At 41.6% G+C, this 23,902-nt stretch overlaps 1 long non-coding RNA gene across 1 annotated transcript; it reads left to right on the top strand.

Moving 5' to 3' along the window:
• Positions 1 to 20,680: 20,680 nt before the first annotated feature.
• LOC140904004 (uncharacterized) lies at positions 20,681 to 23,649 on the top strand. Its single transcript, XR_012156411.1, has 2 exons — positions 20,681 to 21,013; positions 23,374 to 23,649. It is a non-coding gene; the product is annotated as an uncharacterized LOC140904004 (long non-coding RNA).
• The last annotated feature ends 253 nt before the right edge of the window (positions 23,650 to 23,902 follow it).

Below are 23,902 nucleotides of genomic sequence, written 5' to 3'. Positions count from 1 at the left end.
GTATTCCTATCACCTCCAGAGAAAGGGAAGTGCCTAGAAAATGTAAAAGGAAACTTAGTTTGATAGCATCCTGTCTGGCAAGAACTCACTTATCAATAGCTGGGATGTGAAATCCTCACTTCTGTATTGTTTTGTCATTATAGTTCCCACTTTGCTGCTGTTTGTCTGTATAATCTCTGTCTGGTTCTGTGATTGTTCCTGTCTGCTGTATAATTAATTTTGCTGGGTGTAAACTAATTAAGGTGGTGGGATATAATTGGTTACATAATCATGTTACAATATGTTAGGATTGGTTAGTTAAATTTCAGGAAAATGATTGGTTAAGGTATAGCTAAGCAGAACTCAAGTTTTACTATATAATCTGTAGTCAATGAGGAAGTGACGGGGCGTGGGTGGGGGTGGGCATGTGGGTGTGTGAGATGGGAACAGGGAATGGGAGTAAGGAAGTTGGAATCATGTTTTGCTAAAGGGGGAGATGGGAACAGGGAATGGGGGTAAGAAAATTGGAATCATGTTTTGCTAAAGGGGGAAATGGGAACAGGGAATGGGAGTAAGGAAGTTGGAATCATGTTTGGCTAAGGGCAGGAATGGGAACAGGGACACAGGTGTAAGGCTTTGTGGTGTCAGAGCTGGGAAGGAGGATACTAAGGAAGGAAACTGGAATCATGCTTGCTGGAAGTTCACCCCAATAAACATCGAATTGTTTGCACCTTTGGACTTCGGGTATTGTTGCTCTCTGTTCATGCGAGAAGGACCAGGGAAGTAAGTGGGTGAAGGAATAAGCCCCCTAACAACAGTTAGTAAAGAACATACTCTCTGCCACCCAGTGGTGCAAGTAGAATTCATTTCTTATTGGTACGCTGCACTCATGGGAGGGACACAAAAATGGAGGCACCAGCTAGAGGCGGGGCACATGACTTCCCTATGTCACTCCTTCCCGCCCAGCCCCCAGCTGGGGCTCCCACACTCTCCCCATGATCCATCCCTCGTTTCCCGGGTAGCGGGGGGAGGGGGGGGGGGCTCTGTCCTCCTCCTGCTGCACTAGAGACTTCTGAACTGCAGGGCTCTCCAGAACCACAGCAGCGAAAGGAGCAAAATGTGGGGCCACTAGCCAGCCCCATGCCGGCAGCTCCTCCGATGCGGATGTACCACCCCCAGCCCTGTCCTCTGGCGGAGCTGCTGTACAGACCCCAGACAAGAGACGCAGCTGCATGGAAGGACTGGGGCAGGACTGGGGGTGGTACAGCCGTGCAGGAGGAGCTGCTGGCATGGGGCTGCCTGGAGGCCTCAGTTTTGCTCCTCCTGTGTCTTTCTGGTACAGAGTACTGGCTATAAATATCTTACTGGTATGGTGGACCGGACACCCCTACTTGCACCATTGCTGCTACCACTGTCCCACTTGTGAAGCATCCCCTGGGTTGCATGAGGATAGGCCCTTGTAACTAGTGTTTTCAACTCTGTTGTTAGCATTGAAACTTGATTGGTATTAGTAAGTTTTTGTCATGGTTACTGGGTGAGCTGTGCCTTGGGCCTCTTTTAGTCCCTTCAGTACTTCACTACCTTCTCCTTCTTTGGATGGAACCACACAATCCAACCACACTCAAACTGGATGTCTGGGGTGCAGCACCCCACCCCCCATTTCCCAACTGTGTTAATCTGACAGATCCTGCTGAGTTTGGCACCTGTAAGTCTCTCTTCCTCTGGGAATCTTTGACTGGCTAATAGATAACAGGTGCATATAACTCATATGACTCAAACAGTTTTTTTTCTAACACAAAGCATTATTTATTCTTTCACTCAAGGGCACATAGCACACAGAACTAAGGGTTAAAACAAAAAAGAATCCCATATATGTATTTTCCTTTATCTACCCCTTAATCCTTCCTTGCCAGAATTTTAGTCCCTTTCAGCCCAGCTAACCCCCCATCTCTGACTGCGAGAAGCAGACTGTTCTGCATGGATCAAGGAATTATGACGTGATTGGAATAACAGAGACTTGGTGGGATAACTCACATGACTGGAGTACTGTCATGGATGGTTATAAACTGTTCAGGAAGGACAGGCAGGGCAGAAAAGGTGGGGGAGTAGCACTGTATGTAAGGGAGCAGTATAACTGCTCAGAGCTCAAGTATGAAACTGCAGAAAAACCTGAAAAGAAAAGGAGTACTTGTGGCACCTTAGAGACTAACCAATTTATTTGAGCATAAGCTTTCATGAGCTACAGCTCACTTGATCGGATGCATACTGTGAAAAGTGTAGAAGATCTTTTTATACACACGAAGCATGAAAAAATACCTCCTCCCACCCCACTCTCCTGCTGGTAATAGCTTATCTAAAGTGATCACTCTCCTTACAATGTGTATGATAATCAAGTTGGGCCATTTCCAGCACAAATCCAGGTTTTCTCACCCCCCCCCACACAAACCCACTCTCCTGCTGGTAATAGCTTATCTAAAGTGACCACTCATTGACTGTCCAGTTTGACCAATGTACATGGCAGACGGGCATTGCTGGCACATGATGACATATATCACATTGGTGGATGTGCAGGTGAACGACCCTCTGATAGTGTGGCTGATGTTATTAGGCCCTGTGATGGTGTCCCCTGAATAGATATGTGGGCACAGTTGGCTATGGGCTTTGTTGCAAGAATAGGTTCCTGGGTTAGTGGTTCTGTTGTGTGGTCAAACTGGAGAGTCTCTACGTAAAAGAATAAATGGACACAAATCAGATGTCAAGAATTATAACATTCATAAACCAGCCGGAGAACACTTCAATCTCTCTGGTCACGTGATTACAGACATGAAAGTTGCTATATTACAACAAAAAACTTCAAATCCAGACTCCAGCGAGAAACTGTTGAATTGGAATTCATTTGCAAATTGGATACAATTAACTTAGGCTTGAATAGAGACTGGGAGTGGCTAAGTCATTATGCAAGGTAACCTATTTCCCCTTGTTTTTTCCTACCCCCCCCGACGTTCTTGTTAAACCCTGGATTTGTGCTGGAAATGGCCCACATTGATTATCATACACATTGTAAGGAGAGTTATCACTTTAGAAAAGCTATTATCAGCAGGAGAGTGGGGTGGGAGGAGGTATTTTTTCATGCTTTGTGTGTATAAAAAGATCTTCTACACTTTCCACAGTATGCTCCGATGAAGTGAGCTGTAGCTCACGAAAGCTTATGCTCAAATAAATTGGTTAGTCTCTAAGGTGCCACAAGTACTCCTTTTCTTTTTGAGAATACAGACTAACGTGGCTGTTACTCTGAAACCTGTCAGAAAAACCTGAGTGTCTCTGGATTAAGTTTAGAAGTGTGAGCAACAAGAGTGATGTAGTGGTGGGAGTCTGCTATAGACCACTGGACCAGGGGGATGAGGTGGATGAGGCTTTCTTCTGGCAACTCGCAGAAGCTACTAGATTGCATGCCCTGGTTCTCATGGGAGACTTTAATCATCCTGATATCTGCTGGGAGAGCAATACAGTGGTGCACAGACAATCCAGGAAGTTTTTGGAAAATATAGGGGACAATTTCCTGGTACAAGTGCTGGAGGAACCAACTAGGGGGGGAGCTTTTCTTGACCTGCTGCTCACAAACTGGGAAGAATTAGTAGGGGAAGCAAAAGTGGATGGGAATCTGGGAGGCAGTGACCATGAGTTGGTTGAGTTCAGGATCCTGACACAGGGAAGAAAGGTAAGCAGCAGAATACGGACCCTGGACTTCAGGAAAGCAGACTTCGACTCCCTCAGGGAACTGATGGGTAAGATCCCCCTGGAGGAATAACATGTGGGGAAAAGGAGTCCAGGAGAGCTGGCTGTATTTCAAAGAATCCCTATTGAGGATACAGGGACAAACCATCCCGATGTGTCGAAAGAATAGTAAATATGGCAGTCGACCAGCTTGGCTTAACAGTGAAATCCTTGCGGATCCTAAACATAAAAAAGAAGCTTACAAGAAGTGGAAGATTGGACAAATGACCAGGGAAGAGTATAAAAATGTTGCTCGGGCATGTAGGATGAAATCAGGAAGGCCAAATCGCACCTGGAACTGCAGCTAGCAAGAGATGTTAAGAGTAACAAGAAGGGTTTCTTCAGGTATGTTGGCAACAAGAAGAAAGCCAAGGAAAGTGTGGGCCCCTTACTGAATGAGGGAGGCAACCTAGTGACAGAGGATGTGGAAAAAGCTAATGTACTGAATGCTTTTTTTGCCTCTGTCTTCACGAACAAGGTCAGCTCCCAGACTGCTGCACCGGGCAACACAGCATGGGGAGTAGGTGGCCAGCCCTCTGTGGAGAAAGAAGTGGTTAGGGACTATTTAGAAAAGCTGGACGTGAACAAGTCCCTGGGGCTGGATGCGTTGCATCCGAGAGTGCTAAAGGAGCTGGCAGATGTGATTGCAGAGCCATTGGCCATTATCTTTGAAAACTCATGGCGATCGGGGGAAGTCCTGGACGACTGGAAAAAGGCTAATGTAGTACCCATCTTTAAAAAAGGAAAGAAGGAGGATCCTGGGAACTATAGGCCAGTCAGCCACACCTCAGTCCCCGGAAAAATCATGGAGCAGGTCCTCAAGGAATCAATCCTGAAGCACTTACACGAGAGGAAAGTGATCAGGAACAGTCAGCATGGATTCACCAAGGGAAGGTCATGCCTGACTAATCTAATCGCCTTCTATGATGAGATTACTGGTTCTGTGGATGAAGGGAAAGCAGTGGATGTATTGTTTCTTGACTTTAGCAAAGCTTTTGACATGGTCTCCCACAATATTCTTGTCAGCAAGTTAAAGAAGTATGAGCTGGATGAATGCACTATAAGGTGGGTAGAAAGTTGGCTAGATTGTCGGGCTCAACGGGTAGTGATCAATGGCTCCATGTCTGGATGGCAGCCGGTATCAAGTGGAGTGCCCCAAGGGTCTGTCCTGGGGCCAGTTTTGTTCAATATCTTCATAAATGATCTGGAGGATGGTGTGAATTGCACCCTCAGCAAGTTTGCAGATGACACTAAACTGGGAGGAGAGGTAGGGATAGGATACAGAGGGACCTAGACAAATTGGAGGATTGGGCCAAAAGAAATCTGACGAGGTTCAACAAGGATAAGTGCAGGATCCTGCACTTAGGATGGAAGAATCCAATGCACCGCTACAGACTAGGGACCGAATGGCTAGGCAGCAGTTCTGCGGAAAAGGACCCAGTGGACGAGAAGCTGGATATGAGCATTTTGGGATGTATAAGTAGGGGCATAGCCAGCAGATCGAGGGACGTGATCGTTCCCCTCTATTTGACATTGGTGACGCTTCATCTGGAGTACTGTGTCCAGTTTCGGGCCCCACACTACAAGAAGGATGTGGAAAAATTGGAGAGAGTCCAGCGGAGGGCAACAAAAATGATTAGGGGTCTGGAACACATGACTTATGAGGAGAGGCTGAGGGAACTGGGATTGTTTAGTCTGCAGAAGAGAAGAATGAGGAGGGATTTGATAGCTGCTTTCAACTACCTGAAAGGGGGTTCCAAAGTTTTAGACTATTCTCAGTGGTAGAAGATGACAGGACAAGGAGTAATGGTCTCAAGTTGCAATGGGGGAGGTTTAGGTTGGATATTAGGAAAAACTTTTTCACTAGGAGGGTGGTGAAACACTGGAATGTGTTACCTAGGGAGGTGGTAGAATCTCCTTCCTTAGAAGTTTTTAAGGTCAGGCTTGACAAAGCCCCGGCTGGGATGATTTAATTGGGAATTGGTCCTGCTTTGAGCGGGGGTTGGACTAGATGACCTCCTGACGTCCCTTCCAACCCTGATATTCTATGATTCTATGATCATGCTCTCTGTTTGTGTCTTCATTCTCAAGCTTCTGACAACCTTACTCCTCTCCTTCTCTAGGCCAGCATCTTTAAGGTTAGGATCCCCTTTGATCCTAGGCTTTCAGCCTTGGGAAGAGTAAGTTATTCCAGCCTGCTGGGAGTCAAGCAGGAGCATTCCTCAATTAGTAGCTGGGGAATGCTCCTGCACTGTTGCCTGAAGGAGACTTATCGTTGCCATTTTTTCATCTCCTATTTACTGTCCCCTTGTATTTAACGCCTGACAGTCAGGCAGGCTAACGGATAAGAGGTGCACATAATACTTATAAAAATATACACAACTTCCTCATTCTCCACAGTCTTGACTGACAAGTGCTTCCTTGGAAATCACATCCATCTCCAACAGTCCCTGTTTTCATTTGTATGTTACTCATACATCAGACAAATATCTTTATGACAATGGGTGCCAGATGATGTTACATCTGCTGTGGGAGATGTAGTTCTTAGACCACTGATGGCTGGATCTCTTTCAGAAAGGTCAGTTTTGTTGACTGCAGTCATTTTTAGTGTCTTCTCACAAATATCTAAAACTGTAAAAATCCTGACTTAACCCAGTGAGGTTAAGCATTGGCATGAGACATCAATAGCAAAATGACCAAGTGAAGTGATTAACATAGCTATTTGTGAAAATGAAACCACACTTAGTCTAAACCAGGGAATAATTATAGGGTACTTATAATACAAGCGTCCTTCAGTTACTCTAATGCAGTAGCATTATTGTACTTTTATCTGCAAAGTTCCCCAACTTCCTCCTGCTCACAACATACTTTGCTTAAAAGACCACTTCTGATTCTGGCTCTGCTATTAGCCAAAAAGTCCTGAGCAGAGTTTAATTGCAGGGAAGTTGCTGTAAGCACCAATGTATTCCCTAGTTTGGGGTTTGGATTTAAAATGTTGAATAATTTGAAGTTTAAAATTACTGCTTCTTTTTAAAGTTTGTAGTGTTTCTTTCCATTTATCTGCAGGAAGGACCTTGCTGTAACAGGAAGGAGTAACCAGTGTGGTAATGAGATTACAAAAGCAGCTAAAATAATCTGTATCGGTGAAGGAGAAAGAAGGGGAAGGATGTCAGCTATGGGAAATTGAACAAGAATGTAAGACATTTACAAGCCTTGACAACTCCTTCAGTGCCATGGGGGCCTTTTTCCTCCCCTCAGGTCCAGACTGCAGCAAGAAGACCAATGTGAGACAGAGGACTTCACAAAACCATAACCACGCTTGATTGTTTCTTTCATAGAATGGCTTCTTTGTCTTGTATGATGGGCAGGAGATCAAAAGAAGCAGGCATGTTGGAACAATTTGCATAGCGGGGGTGCTGAGAGCCATTGAACTAAACTGTAAACCCTGTATATAATTGAAATCACTTCAATCCAGGGAGTGCAGCAGCACCCCCAACACGCCTAGCTCCAGCACCTATGAAAAGAAGTGACCCCCCATCTCACAGTGAAAGCTCTTCCCTACGCCACCCTCCTGTGATGTCACTCTAGAGGAGCAGTGTGCTCTTTGCCCTAACAAGCCTGGTGATCTCACCTGTACCACTGTTAGAATCAGGCAACCAGGGTTTTCTTCTTAACCTGACCACTGCCTTCTGTTTTGACCTTGAACACTTAACCTCTCATTCTCAACTTCCCCATCTGTAAAATAGGGATAAGGCTGAACTACCTTTATTAAGTACTTTGGAGGACATTGAATGAATGGTGCTATATAAATACAATGTATTATTATAGATTGCCTGGGACTTCTTCAAGGAGAGACCAGCCTTCTTTTAATATATAATTGTGGACACTAATTACAGAGCTAGCTAACTTAATATGGTCACATGACTTTAAGTGCAGTCTAACCAAAGGCTCTAAAAATCACTTGCTTCACAACATTTAATCTATGGTAGAGTATTTAAGCAGTCTGTGGTATCTGTGTGAAATACACAGCTTCTAAACATCATTGTCAGACAAAGTTTTATGCCATTAATGTGACATTCTACTGTCTCTTGAATGTGTGGCCTTTGACAGTCCCCTCTTGGAAACCATGTCTGAACACAACAGACAATAAGAGAGATCCAAAGTTTATAATTCCTGTAAGGTGTAAAGTAACTTAGTCAGTACCAAGACTTTCCTTTCCTCTGTACTTACTGATACTTCATACATCGCCGTATTAATGCTGATGTAGATCTCATTCTACAAATATCAAGATATCTCTTAGGCCCTGAAGATTCCAATTTTAACTTTGTTTAAAACACAAGAACTGGGGATCACCAAATGAAATTAATAGGCAGGAGGTTTAAAACAAATAAAAGGAAGTATTTCTTCACACAACGCACAGTCAGTCTGTAGAACTCTTTGCCAGAGGATCTTGTGAAGGCCAAGACTATAACAGGGTTCAAAAAAGAACTAGATAAATTCATGGAGGATAAGTCCATCAATGGCTATTAGCTAGGATGGGCAGGGATGGTGTCCCTAACTTCTGTTTGCCAGAAGCTGGGAATGGGCGACAAGGAATGGATCACTTGATGATTACCTATTCTGTTCATTCCCTCTGGGGCACCTGGCATTGGCCACTGTTGGAAGACAGGATACTGGGCAAGTTGGACCTTTGGTCTGACCCAGTATGGCCTTTCTTATGTTCTTAATGATTACACCTGTCATGTAGTAGCAGCATATAGACCAAAATACCCATGAAAGGAATGGATGCTGACATTCTAGTTTTAATGTTTTTTTTTTCTGTATAAAAGAGAGAATATATGACACTGTGTTGTTGTGACATAAAGATTTTAATTCTTTCATTAGGAATAAAGTTGTACTTGTACCTTTGTGATGTGTGTAATGTAACCATTTCAAATTCATGCTGTTAAAACCTTTATACAACAAAACCCTATGCCCCATCAGGCATACACACGCTGTCTCTCTCGCTCTCTCTTTGTGTTTGCAAAATCTCCTTTCAAAATCTGACATTAGCTTACAGACATTTTGCATTGTGTTTGATTTGTACTTGTTTGACTTAAACCTAGAATATCAGCATCCGTTCCTTTCATCGGCATTTTGCCATATATGCTAATACATGACAGGTATAATCCTTCTGTGATCAGCATTGTATTCCTATGTTGAATTTCTACCTACAATGAAACAAAGACTTTGTTTTAACAGGGTAGAGAGGTTTACTTTTAGTGCCTTAGACCTATCATGTTTGTATCTAGTGTGTTTATCTTTTTCTCTCGTTTTTGTTGCATACTCTTCTACTCTATATAGCTCAAGACAGCATAATTAAAATTTGGAATTCTGATATTTAAGAAGTGTATTTTTCTTCTGGAGAAGTTTCAAATGTGTTCAGAGAGGTGTTTTACTGACCCTGAGCTCTTTGATATTCTCAATTCTCTAAGATTCAGTGACTCAGTCACTGAGCACTAGACATCATCTGTATCTTTTTCTTATTTCTAAGATCAAATGGTATAAAGGGCAGAATAGAGAAAAATAAAATGATGTGGGTGGTAACATGGCAAATGAATACCAGGAAACTGATAGATGTCACACTCATCTTTATTTTGTTAGTGATGCAGCACAAGGTAAATTGAACCAGTTAGGTCATCCCATTTTTCACTCTGTCCTTATGGGATGTTTAGAGCAATGAGGTCAGCTGAGAGATGGACATAAAACTTACCAGAGCTGGCCCAAAATAACACTTATCTTTATACTGTTTTTATGCCTCTAAACATTCACTTCACTTGTTTGCAGTGATGTGCTGCCAGTATGTTAACAAAGGATTCCAAACAAAAGTTTTCCCTCTTAGCCAGTGACAAACCTGGTGTATGTGAGTAAACATATTAAACAGCACTTTTCTAAAAATACTTATACTCTCTTCCTGTAAAAATATGTGGAGTTTATTAACAGTATAGCATAGTGTTCAATTTGTATAATCTGAATAGTCTGCAGACTTTATAAGTGTGCCAAGCAGAATCTTCTCCTGGATTTTTTTCTTCAAAGTAATTGTAATCTGGTCTATTCTAAAGGCAAAACACTTGTAAGTAATTTACGAAGAAGTAATTTATATGTCATCTCTGGAAGGGATGAATTCACAGTATTCAGAGATTTGGTTAGCCTTCATAGGCAGGCTAAACATCCCAACCTTCATTAAACTGGTTAGCAGAATTTTAACAAGGGAACCCCCTGAACCCCAAATACTCCTTTGGAGTATTTGGAGAAAATAATATACAGACATTGTAATGCTGTGTCTATATATTTATTTATAGCTCGTTTTTTATAACAATGAATCTGTGTAGGATGGGATTGAGAAAGGAAAAAAAAATAGAAACAGCTGGATTTTTAAATCTTGACTGGCATAATTTGAGAGACGCTTCTTACAAGAGTATCGCTAACATAAATTCTGTATATGGCTATGATTAGAAAGTTGAACCTCATGCCTTGATTTTGAATGTGATGAACTGTTTAGGCTGCACTTAGCTAGGGACAGAACCACAGGCTGGTGTGTAATGGACACCATCTTATGATTGAAGTCATTTTATAATGTTGTACAGTCATAGCACTGCCAATTCCTTCAGATCCACTAGTCTGAAGAAAGCCAGTTTGAGTATTAGAAAAAGTAGTGAAATTTACCATTCACTGGGCTATAATCCAGTTGTAAATACTAGAAGTATTAGGGAAATACAAATATGATGATATAAACTAAGGTAAACAAAACTTAAATTCCAATTAAAAGCAAATCAAGGAAAACCTGGTAAGAACTTAGTTGATTGTGGGTGTTCGGTTTTGGGTAATAAATACTATTTATCATAGCTGTAGTTCTATTACACTGTAGAACAGACAGACATTCTGGTTAATTTGCATTAAAATAAGGAAACATTAATTTGTTGAGTGGGATCACTCACACATAGTTTGAATTATGTCTTCAGTGTTTTTACCAGTTGCGCTCAAATAATAAAGACTTTGGCCCTTTGGGTCTGATTCTCTTCTCATACCAGTTTTACACGGGTGTAACTCTATTGACTTTAATGGAGTTATTCCTGATATACATTGATATAAGAATAAGGCCTCAGTTAAGGCGATGATGGACACAGTTAAAAACCTAAATAGAAGATTTAGATGGAAGGTTAGTATTTTGCTAAAAAAACAACCTTAGTCACAGGAAATATCCTCTGATTTTACACAGAAGTGATGCTCTTGGAAATATTTTTATATAAATATACCACATTGCTTTAAATCTTCCGGATTTCTTTGTCTTGTGGTTTTGTTTCCTTCTCATATTTGCCATCAGCTAAAGGATCAGAACTGATGAACTGCATGGAAACATGTTGTGATGTTGTATATAAATTTCTTACTTTCTAACAATTGTTTTTTACATTTAACTTGTACTCCTTTGGAGAGGAGATGATTATTTACTGTTATACTTACATACTACTTGCCCATCAAAAATGCTTTGCAGATGAACCTTTCTAATAGGGCTTCCAAACACTGCACTGTCGAAGTTTGCACTGGCAATCACCAGTGTCTGTGGGCTGCCCTTAATATGCAGTCATTTTCATTGGTTCTGACTTTGGACAGACAGTGTTCCTCCTTGATCTCATCAAAATTGTCTGGATTGTCTGGAAGAGTGCATCCCAGGGCACAGACGTGCAGTGTAAGGAGACTACATGTTATGTAGGAGGATGGCTGAGGACCTCATTTCAGATCGATACGGGCCTCATTTTTAAATGTATTTGTTGATTTATTCACATTTATAAAAGCACCAATGCAAAGCTCCTGTTTCATGGCAATAGTTATATACACATTCATACAAGTATTTGACTGTCAGGCTGTAGTTCCTATGACTAGCCAACTCCCTTCCCCTCTAGGGAGTGACTGCACACCGCCTTCCTGCTCTCACTTGCTGATTTATAATCCTATCACAGGTCCACCTGAAGCTGGACTTCATCTACCATTAGGTTTTATCTATCCATGGTTTCCTTCTGGGTGCAGCATAAGATTTAATTGGCCCCTTTTGGCCCACATTAACCCACTCAGCACTTGTGTGGGGTGGACACCTCAGCGCAATATTCCTTTCCACAAAAATTGGTATGTTTAATTATAATTTTGGATTGTCCTTATCAATATAAATGTCCAACTCCTTTATGAATCTGATTAAGTTCTTGACCTCAGCAACTTCCTGTGACAGTTTTTCCCCACCATTTAACTACATGTTGTGGTTAAAAGTATTTTCTTTTATTGCTTTTGAATTTCCCACCCTCTAACTTAACGGAATGTCCCTGTGTTCTGCTGTTATGAGAAAGGGAGAATAGAAGTTTTTGATCTACCCATTATCAGGTCTCTTCTTATTCATCTTCTTTCTAAGGGAAATGATCCCATTCCCTTCAATTTCTTTTCATATGAGAAATTTTCAGTGCTCTTGTTCATTCTCATCACCTTTCTCTGAACCAACTCCAATTCTGTAATACTCTTTTTGAAATGAAATGACCAGTAATGCACATAGTATTCTGGATGAGGCCGCACTATTGCTTTATATAAAGGCATAAATATTCTCTGTATTATTCACCATCCTATTCCTTATGCAAAGGTAAATTATTGTTTGCTTTTTACAATGCAGCTGTATCTTGAGCAAAAGTCTTCATTGAGCAGTCTACAATGATACTTCTTCTTGAGTTGATGCAGTTAATTTAGAACCCAGTAAGGTCTATGAATAGTTTAAATTTTTCCCTCCAATATGCATTACTTTTCATTTATTTGCATTGAATTTGCAATGTAATGTATGTTGGAGGTTAAAGTTTAAGCTACTCATCCACCTTATGGGGTTCTAAATTAACTGTATCAGTTCAAGAAAGAGACCTAGGCATCGTGAAATTACTATCTCATGACTATTCAATGTCTAAGGCATTTGATGGTCTCAGTCCAGTTCCTGAGGTCATGTGTCCACATAGCAAGAAACCCCCACATTTGGCACTAATCTGTATAGTTGGTGGCAGTTTCAGCTGAAACTGCCACCAACTGAATGGATATGAAGAATGAACAACAGTCCCATTTGTAAAGGTGATACCTCCAGGTCAGGCTTTAGGCACATTGCCAGGAGAATGTGGGGACGCTGCCATTGTCCCTGCATGTGCTGTACCTGTTCTGCGGAAACAGGAATTTTGTCTTCCTTCTCTTACTCTGATCTTTGTCTCATGATCACCTAAGATAGTTTTCTACATGTCTGTTAGTTGACAACATTCAAATGCCTCCTGAAGAGACTTTTTCCCTGATGTCTTTCACAGACAGTCTACCAGAGAAAGATATTTAAATGATGGGGTGAAATTTTCAAAAACACGTAAGGGATTTAGGAGCACAAGTCCCATTTATTTTCAATGGCACTTGTCCTCCTTACTCCTATATGTGTTTTTCAAAATGTCTCCCTATACAGGTATTTAATAAAAGTGAAGAAAATCAACACGAATTTTGGTAAATAATCTACGTACAAAGTTGGATTTCTGTGGGCAAACTGCTCTCACTGAATAGCATTCTCCTCTTATGGCTTTCCACTATCACTCCATTTCCCAGTTTCTTTCTCACCATGATCTGTCATGTTTGTTGTGCCCTTGATTTCATGCTGCATGTAAGTTCCTCTAGATTGGGACTTTGCCTTTTTCAATTTTATTTTACCTATTAAGTGGCATGCACACTTCTGCATCATATATATCACTGCTGTGCCATGTGTGTTCCGGGCCTGGTTTGAATACTCAAATCTGGACAACCCCCACCCGCCCACTACAAAAACAAAAACTGAAAAACAACACCCCCAAAACAAACCCTGAAATCACCACAAAGTAATTTTACAAAGGGATCTGGTTTCAGAGCATGCTAGGAATCTCATTAATTAGCTCATCCCAACCTGCCATGTTTCTGAGTTCCCTATAGAAATAACAGCTAGATTGCTTAACCTCTTTTGCCCCATAGGCATTCTTAGATAGGGCTTGATTAATTTTAGCTTTTCAGTAACAGCCCCAGGTACAGGAAGACTGCAAAAAGTATGCAGTACTCTTTCTGTATATGGAAACTTAAATCTAAAAGCCCTTTTATGAATGTAGCTAAGAAGATCAATGGGCGACTTCATTTCTAAGTCATCCTTACAGATTTCTCACAAAAAACTGTCAAAGAGCTCAATGCTATTCTCAAAGCTCTAGTTTAGTCTAAAGCAACAAAAACACCCTCAACCTGATTGTGTAGTAGACAGTTGGTCAGCCAAGGTAGAGGTAATCTCGGCATGCTTTGGCATTTTAATGTAACACTAATGTAATTTTTCAGCAAATCCCAATGAACGTGGAAAACAGGGTATACAATCTTTGAACAATTAAAAAAAAAAATAGAACAGCTTGGGGAAAATCATTGCAGCAGTTCTCCAATAAGATTCAGTGAGTGGACAGTACATGGGATGAAAGACACATAGTGATTTATGTCAGAAACTATGATGTGGTTAATCATGCCTAGTGATCGGAACAGTGGCAGTTGGGTCTAGTTGTGGGAGCCAGGGGTCAGAGCTGGAATCAGGAGTCCAAAGCAGAGTTGGAACAAGACTAGAACGGGACTAGGGCTGGAGCAGGAGTCAGTTACCAATATCTGACAGAGGAGAGGTCCAATCCATGAAACACTGTTGTGGGAGATTGAGTGGCTGTTTCTCTGAGTCTGAAATACCTGAATTCAGTCAACAGTCCAGCTCTGGCTTGTGGATTGGCTGGAGCCTAGCACAGGAATGACTCATTACTGGATGTCATTAAGTCATTACTGACTTAATCAGTGTCTACTTCAGAGATGACTCATCACCTTACAATTTACCTGAAAATTTGATTTTGAACACCTATTGCAGCCATATTAATTCCATTGTCATAGCTTTGTCCTCTGCAATCAGCAATATCTAAACCATCTTTTTTCAGCTTCTCTAAAATAATCTCCATAACACCCTCCCCTGTTTTGGTGTGGATAGCTATGAAATCTACAAAGCATTAAACAGGGCCCTGAATGGTCCTTGGGGGCTGAAGATGGAAAAGGTTAGGGCCCCCACAAAGGAAGAAAAAAAAGAGAAGTTGAAAAACAAAACAACTCCTGTCACCAAACCAAGGCCCTTTATGGACCCCTAACTTGCTCAGGTCCTTTGGAATCATTTGAATCCCCCTTCCAACAGCAGTGAGATATATAATAAATAAATAAAAATGGTTAGTCTAGTACCTTTCATGAGTACCAAATTCACACACACAAAACTCAGAAGAGTAGAATAAAAGCACTTTTTTATGAAACCTGGTAGTTGCCAAATGGAAGATTGAAAAATATTTCAAAATGTTAAGGAATTTGAGATTGGTGTATGATATTAAATACATTGTTTCAGTATTAAAATGTTTGGGTTGTTCTGTTTAAGGATGCAAATAAATAGCTCTCTACAAATTACTGTAAGCTGCCCATAATGCTGCTCACATTTAAGACCTTGTTAATTTTTTCAAAATTATTTGTAGGAGACTAAGAATTTCTAATATATTTCATAACCAATTAGAAAAGTCTTTTACTGGGGCTTAGGATATAGAACTAATATGCATACCAGTTTTAATGCACAATCTTTCCATATGTCTGTGTTTTTGATGCATTGAAAAATAGTTTGTGCTCCATTTGGAATTCGGTTTTACTGAACATATTGCTGTGTTCAATTCAGCCACTGAGCAAACCGTTTAGAGGCCCACTCTTCTCCAGCATGAGTATATTTAAAGTGACCTAGACAGAGCTGTTAATGATGGAAGCCACTTTTACATTCATCTAGTCATGGCAGTATATATTGATATGTTAATCTGGTTAGCCATGTTCCAAATAGAAGCATTATTGCATATTGGCTGGTTACCTATTTGTTAATATCTGGATCCTTGAAATAATTCACTCTGCAAACATATAGGCTTTATACCCTGTGACTGGGTGGAGTCTCCATTCTACTCCAGCTAAGGTTTGTGTGTGCTACATAAGGTCAAGTTCATCTCTTTTCCGGGATCTGGTTTACTTAATACAGAACATATACCTGTCTTTCTAAGCCTGGCTGCTTATGGGGATTTCTACAGGATCTTTTGCCTCTGCCCCAAACAACACTTGCAAATGAACTTTCAGAAGCCCCTCATATTTTTGCTGTTGTGAGTGGTGGAATAATGTTTCAAAGCTATATTGAAAACTTAATAGTTCAGCTGATTCAAAGGCTTTAAACTAGGTTCACCGGGGGAAGGAGACCAAAGCTCTGAGGTAAGTGGGGAAGTGGGATACCGGGAGGAAGCACGAGCAGGAGCACGTGAGAGGGGAGGGCTCCTACCTCATACTGAGAAAGAGGGGCGATCAGCGGATTATCTCAAGTGCCTATACACAAATGCACGAAGCCTGGGAAACAAGCAGGGAGAAATGGAAGTCCTGGCAAAGTCAAGGAATTATGATGTGATTGGAATAACAGAGACTTGGTGGGATAACTCACATGACTGGAGTACTCTCATGGATGGATATAAGCTGTTCAGGAAGGACAGACAGGGCAGAAAAGGTGGGGGAGTTGCACTGTATCTAAGAGAGCAGTATGACTGCTCAGAGCTCCAGTATGAAACTGCAGAAAAACCTGAGAGTCTCTGGATTAAGTTTAGAAGTGTGAGCAACAAGGGTGATGTCGTGGTGGGAGTCTACTATAGACCACCGGACCAGGGGGATGAGGTGGACGAGGCTTTCTTCCGGCAACTTGCAGAAGTTACTAGATCGCACAACCTGGTTCTCATGGGAGACTTCAATCACCCCGATATCTCCTGGGAGAGCAATACAGCGGTGCACAGACAATCCAGGAAGCTTTTGGAAAATGTAGGGGACAATTCCCTGGTGCAAGTGCTGGAGAAACCAACTAGGGGCAGAGCTCTTCTTGACCTGCTGCTCACAAACCGGGAAGAATTAGTAGGGTAAGCAAAAGTGGAAGTGGGAGGCAGTGACCATGAGATGGTCAAGTTCAGGATCCTGACACAAGGAAGAAAGGAAAGCAGCAGAATATGGACCCTGGACTTCAGAAAAGTAGACTTTGACTCCCTCAGGGAACTGATGGGCAAGATCCCCTGGGAGAATAACATGAGGGGGAAAGGAGTCCAGGAGAGCTGGCTGTATTTTAAAGAATCCTTATTGAGATTACAGGGACAAACCATCCCGATGTGTAGAAAGAATAGTAAATATGGCAGACGACCAGCTTAACAGAAATTCTTGCTGATCTTAAATACAAAAAAGAAGCTTACAAGAAGTGGAAGATTGGACAAATGATCAGGGATGAGTATAAAAATATTGCTCGGGCATGCAGGAGTGAAATCAGGAAGGCCAAATCACACCTGGAGTTGCAGCTAGCAAGAGATGTTAAGAGTAACAAGAACGGTTTCTTCAGGTATGTTAGCAACAAGAAGAAAGTCAAGGATAGTGTGGGCCCCTTACTGAATGAGGGAGGCAACCTAGTGACAGAGGATGTGGAAAAAGCTAATGTACTGAATGCTTTTTTTGCCTCTGTCTTCACGAACAAGGTCAGCTCCCAGACTACTGCACTGGGCAGCACAGCATGGGGAGGAGGTGACCAGCCCTCTGTGGAGAAAGAAGTGGTTAGGGACTATTTGGAAAAGCTGGATGTTCACATGTCCATGGGGCCAGATGCGTTGCATCTGAGAGTGCTAAAGGAGTTGGCGGATGTGATTGCAGAGCCATTGGCCATTATCTTTGAAAACTCATGGCGATCCGGGAAGTCTCGGATGACTGGAAAAAGGCTAATGTAGTGTCCATCTTTAAAAAAAGGGAAGAAGGAGGATCCTGGGAACTACAGGCCAGTCAGCCTCAGCTCAGTCCCTGGAAAAATCATGGAGCAGGTCCTCAAGGGATCAATTCTGAAGCACTTAGAGGAGAGGAAAGTGATCAGGAACAGTCAGCATGGATTCACCAAGGGCAAGTCATGTCTGACTAATCTAATTGCCTTCTATGACGAGATAACTGGTTCTGTGGATGAAGGGAAAGCAGTGGATGTGTTGTTCCTTGACTTTAGCAAAGCTTTTGCCATGGTCTCCCACAGTATTCTTGCCAGCAAGTTAAAGAAGTATGGGCTGGATGAATGGACTATAAGGTGGATAGAAAGCTGGCTAGATTGTTGGGCTCAATGGGTAGTGATCAATGGCTCCATGTCTAGTTGGCAGCCGGTATCAAGTGGAGTGCCCCAAGGGTCGGTCCTGGGGCCGGTTTTGTTCAATATCTTCATAAATGATCTGGAGGATGGTGTGAATTGCACCCTCAGCAAGTTTGCAGATGACACTAAACTGGGAGGAGAGGTAGATGCGCTGGAGGGTAGGGATAGGATACAGAGGTACCTAGATAAATTGGAGGATTGGGCCAAAAGAAATCTGATGAGGTTCAACAAGGACCAGTGCAGAGTCCTGCACTTAGGACGGAAGAATCCCATGCACCGCTACAGACTAGGGACCGAATGGCTCGGAAAGCAGTTCTGCAGAAAAGGTCCTAGGGGTTACAGTGGACAAGAAGCTGGATATGAGTCAACAGTGTGCCCTTGTTGCCAAGAAGGCCAATGGCATTTTGGGAAGTATAAGTAGGGGCATTGCCAGCGGATCGAGAGACGTGATCATTCCCCTCTATTCGATACTGGTGAGGCTTCATCTGGAGTACTGTGTTCAGTTTTGGGCCCCACACTACAAGAAGGATGTGGAAAAATTGGAAAGCATCCAGCGGAGGGCAACAAAAATGATTAGGGGACTGGAACACATGAGTTATGAGGAGAGGCTGAGGGAACTGGGGATGTTTAGTCTACGGAAGTGAAGAATGAGGGGGGATTTGATAGCTGCTTTCAACTACCTGAAAGGGGGTTCCAAAGAGGATGGCTCTAGACTGTTCTCAGTGATAGCAGATGACAGAACAAGGAGTAATGGTCTCAAGTTGCAGTGGGGGAGGTTTAGGTTGGATATTAGGAAAAACTTTTTCACTAGGAGGGTGGTGAAACACTGGAATGCGTTACCTAGGGAGGTGGTGGAATCTCCTTCCTTAGAAGTTTTTAAGGTCAGGCTTGACAAAGCCCTGGCTGGGATGATTTAATTGGGGATCGGTCCTGCTTTGAGCAGGGGGTTGGACTAGATGACCTCCTGAGGTCCCTTCCAACCCTGATATTCTATGATTCTATGAAATTTAAAATTTGTAAGCAATTTTCATGTTGGAATGAATAATATAATTATATCAGATTTACATTGGTTTTCATTTTGCTGACTTTCTTCTCTTGTTTAAAACATATGTGACCTAGAGAACAAAATGCTTCATTACCCGCCTTTGACTTGCCTCTTAATGTTTTTTCTCCCTTTCCCTCAACAATTAAACGGTACTCCCACATACAGGAGAAAATGTCCCTTCTTGGCCCAAAATTTTCAGTTTTCAATTTTTTCATGTAAAAGTCAAAGTTTTCTGTGGGAACCCCTCCTCCCATTTTCCATCCAACTCTATTCTACACACAAAAAGCAAACAGACTATTCATAGGTATAGAGGGCAAGCTGAAAATTTAGGTGACTGATGATGTCCCCATAACTTTAAATGTTAAGGGGATAAAGTGGAACATTCAGCCTTAGCATAAGCAGATGCAACTCCATTGACTTCACTGAATTAGAACTCTGCCTGCTTATGCCCTGAATATGGCCCTACATTGGGTAAAGTCCTACCTTATGAATGAAGTTATTACTCTGAATTTTGAGAACTTTCCTGTTTCCCCAATGGCTGAACTCCAGTAGCAATTTGTCTAATTGCCTATTCACAGTAACAATGGATAATTCATCAGTAATACTGCTCACTGATTCAACTTCATACATAATATTATAAGAAAACCAGTTCTAAAATTGTAGAAATCTAAATATTTTCAAACTTCTATGTAAGGTTCTGATCAGGTTCAGTTTGCATTTTGAATCCAAGTTTGGGTATATAGGTATTTTCTCAAGTTTTTTGTTATTAATTTCATCTGTTAATAATTGGTTGACGTAGGAAGTACATCTTTCTCCCTTAAATGATTTTAACGATTGTTTTTGGTGTCAGACACTGTAGCACCTTTGGTGAAACATTATAAACATCATATCTGCAAGACAGGCTAGAGTATTTTCAAAGTGTCTTGCTAAGGATAATAAAGTAAGAATGCCTTTTACTGATATGTGCTACAGCCATTCCTTTATTTGTAATTTCTATTCACAGCACATACTTCTACTCTTTGGCTGGTTAACATCTTTCACTTTAGATCATGTTTTGTGGTAAGCGGAGGAATTTGGTTTTGTGAGGTTTATTGCAGCTTAATATACTGTAGCAATAGTATAAATTTATCTACAAAAACACTTGCATAACTGCAGAAGAAAATGAAGACATAGTGAAAAATAAAGTGCATGTTACATATTCAAAGCAGTAAATTAAACTTCACACTGTGATGATGCTTTGACTCTGTATAAGCTCTTTACCTCCAGAAGCCACTGTAGCCTTACATTACCTTTGTTTCTTTTTCTTTAGAAATTATCAAGCAAATTTTAAATCTCTTAAACCTCGCACATTGAATATCCTGCATAGTAATTAATGTTTAGCTTCTTCTAAAACTGTGTGTAGAAGGGCACACACAAAAGTCATTTGCCAGCTGGGGTTTCTGTATGCTTCTCCCATGTATTTGAAATGTTTAATCTTGTATGGTAAAGACCTTTACTGTAGCATTGCAATTATCGGTCATTGCAGATTTCATTTTCATTATCTTTGTTGCAGTCTATTTCAAAATAGAGTGGAAACCTATTATCGGGAACTAGAATTCTGTCTAGTCATCTGCAGTTTCAGTCACAACAAGCCACAGGATTAATTTTAGTTGCTTAGATATACTCGAAGTGACTATCACATGGCGATTTGCTGAAGCAACTGAAGCACACTTATAGAAAAGTTGTTTTTACAACGGGAAAAGATAAGTGATTAAGTTATTTGTATAGTACCTTTCTTGAATACTTATGTTTAAATGTAGCTGCTACCAAGGTATCTTCATGGAGATTTACACATGCAGCTCCCATTAGTGTCAATGGGAGTTATCCATACAGTTATTCAGACTCACTGAGTCAAGTGGTTTGACTCATAGCTCTCTACTAGTCCTTTCAAGCTCTTTGTGGTAAGCATTAATCCTGATTTTTCAATTTAGCAATGGGCATGCTTCAAGTTTTTGTTCTGGGTCTGTTTTCTTTATATTTAGAGTCTACTGCGGCTTTAAGTCAGGTAATAGGTCTAGTACTGTTTCTGTGCTGGTGACATTATATATATATATATATATATATATATATAAATAATGCTCATTTTCCAGATGTGTGTGTGTGTGTCTCTGTGTGTGTGTGTGTGTAAATATTATACACACACACACACACACCTGGAAAATGAGCACATATATGTATCTATATAAGTGTGCTCAGAGCTCGCCTACCAGATTGGCCCTTACAGATGAGCTTACACAAAACGGATGGGGGGAGGGAAGAACCTCCCTCATAACCTTTAGCTCAGTGGTTAGGGTACTCACATGGGATGAGGGGAGACCTCCAGGTTTTGAAGGGATTTGAAGAGAGCCCTGCCAGTTCTAGAATGCATGCTTTAACCTCTGAACTATATGATAGTCTGAGGTGGGGCTGCTCAGTTTCTCCTGTTGAAGCTGGTCTAATGTGAATAAATAATTTTTTAAAAAGAAGTCACCAGAGCAGGGCACTGAATCCAGCTTTAACAGGAGAGACTGAGATGCCCACCACACTATCCAATAACTCAGGGCACTCACCTGTGCGGTTGGAGACACAAGTTCAAGTCCCTCCTTGTACTCAGGCAGAGTGCGAGTTTGAACCTGAATCTCCTATGTTATGGTTGAGTGGTCCAACTACTGGGTTATTGGGTATGGGAGTGGGGGCACCTCCTCAGCTTTCTGAGACAAACAGCTGACCTGGATTAGGTGACTAATTCCAGGAGAGGATTCATGGCTATGAATCCTGAGTGAAGGGAGGTGCCTTCCCCTGCCCTGGAGTTAGGCACCTAGGGCCAGATTCACAAAGAAACTCTTAGGTGTCTAGAAAAAAAAATCCACTGGAGTCACAAAGCCTGAATTTGGCACCTAGGCTCCTCATACCATGAATGGGGAGAGACAGGTGCCTCGAATGGGATTCACGAAAGCCAGGATGTTACGCAGCTTGTTGCCTAAAATAGGTGATGCCAAGCTGAGAGGTGTGTACTAAGCCCTGCCCCTCTCTTGCAGATAAGTGCCTAAGTCCTGGCTGCAAGGATGCACCTATGCCATTTTAGCAAGAAGTCAGTGTAGGAAGGGAAGGAGCACCCGCATAACTTTTAGCCCTGTGGTTCGGATACTCACCTTGGATGTGGTTGATATCTGGTTCAAATCCTCCCTTGGCCTGAGGGGGAGAAGAGATTTGTATAAATTCACTAGGCCAGAGAAAAAATTACAATGACTCATTAGCCCATTGGTGAGGGCACTCACCTGGAAGGTTGGATACCCAATTCCCTGTTCCAATAAATGTGTTTATTAATACAAAGTGGAACAGCTTCAAATGGAAAGATTGCAAAAGAGTGCATTAGAGCTGGATTGGATGCCACAGGAGAGGTGGGGGAACATAGTTTGTGAATCCTGCTGGGGCTTAGGCACCAGGCACCTCCACAAAGTTAGGCTTTATGTAGCAGTGCACATGTGCACCACCAGAAATTTAGGCACGAAGGGAATCTTAGCTATCTATGGACTTTGTGCGTATAGGGTTAGGTGGCTGCTAAGCAGGGGTTTTGAGGATCTAAATTTTGGACATAGGTACCTCAAATGGTAGTTAGAGGTCTAAATGTGGATTTAGCTCATGGTTTTTTCCCAGTTGTCTAACTTTAAAGTTCTAGTCTTCCTACATGACATCATCCAATTTGTGACAATGTTCATATATTTTTTATGCTGACCTATCATTTGCCACTCATATTAGTAACAATTGCCAGATTTTGTATCCTCCATAAGTCTAACATCAAATATTACCTGTTTGTTTCTCACTGTAGTTTTTTCCCTCACCTTTATTATTATAATGATCATCTTGCTAGCCTTTCAGATTTTTCTGTTCCGCCCAGGAGCCACTAAAAATGCTGCTGCTTGTTTAACTTGTTACAGCCTCCCCAATTTCCATATTAGACTTCCATTCAGGAGTTTACATGGTTACCTCTGAAGCTGACAATTAAGTTCAAAATCTTATTCACATTTAAGGCTCTTAAAACCTCAGATGCTTTGGTACTTATGGAATCTGATTCATGTTTAAATTCCCTTCTGAAGTTTGCATTCAGCTTCTGATTTATCTCAACTTCCTCCCTTGCCATTTGTTTTGACGAGCTATCTTACCTTTGCTAACACTATCCTGATTTGGTGGACATCTCTCCCTTTATTTGACTTCTACTCTTTTCTTAGTATGTTTTATGTGAGTTTAAATGACAGATTAGCAAACCTTTTTTAATCCATAGAACGCATACAGTACAGATGGAAGCAGTGTGCCTCTGTCCTGACCTGGAGGAACCAGCACAACAAGCAAGAGGGCAATTCTCTGCCCATATTCATTCAGTTCCTGGAGTATCTGCTGCAATTGTCAGGAAGGATGTCAGATGTGATGGAGACTTTTTGTGGACTCACCTCTGCTAGAATCACCAACTCCTTTCCAGTGGACTCCAAAACAGCTTTGCCACATACTCACAAAGCAAGCTTGCTTTAATTTTACAGTAATAAACTGATACTTAATTCAAGATGGACCCCTCAACTTTAAATTCCATAACACTAACCCACAATCCTTCATTGGTATAATCAAAATGTGCAGTCAGTGTTAAGTCCTGATTGGTCCGGGCATCTTGGATGAAGAGAGGGAAGATCCTTTCTTCATGTCCCAGTTCCACCTAGAACTGGCCCTTGGTAGAAGCCACCAGCCCCTTTTTATCTTACCTGCTAGGCCCAGGTAGGCCCTCCCACAGGGGCAGCATAAGCCTGTCACAAGCTAATTTC

This window comes from Lepidochelys kempii, chromosome 1 (assembly GCF_965140285.1).
Source record: "Lepidochelys kempii isolate rLepKem1 chromosome 1, rLepKem1.hap1, whole genome shotgun sequence".
Lineage (NCBI taxonomy): Eukaryota > Metazoa > Chordata > Testudines > Cheloniidae > Lepidochelys > Lepidochelys kempii.
This window is presented reverse-complemented; position numbering and strand designations above follow the sequence as displayed.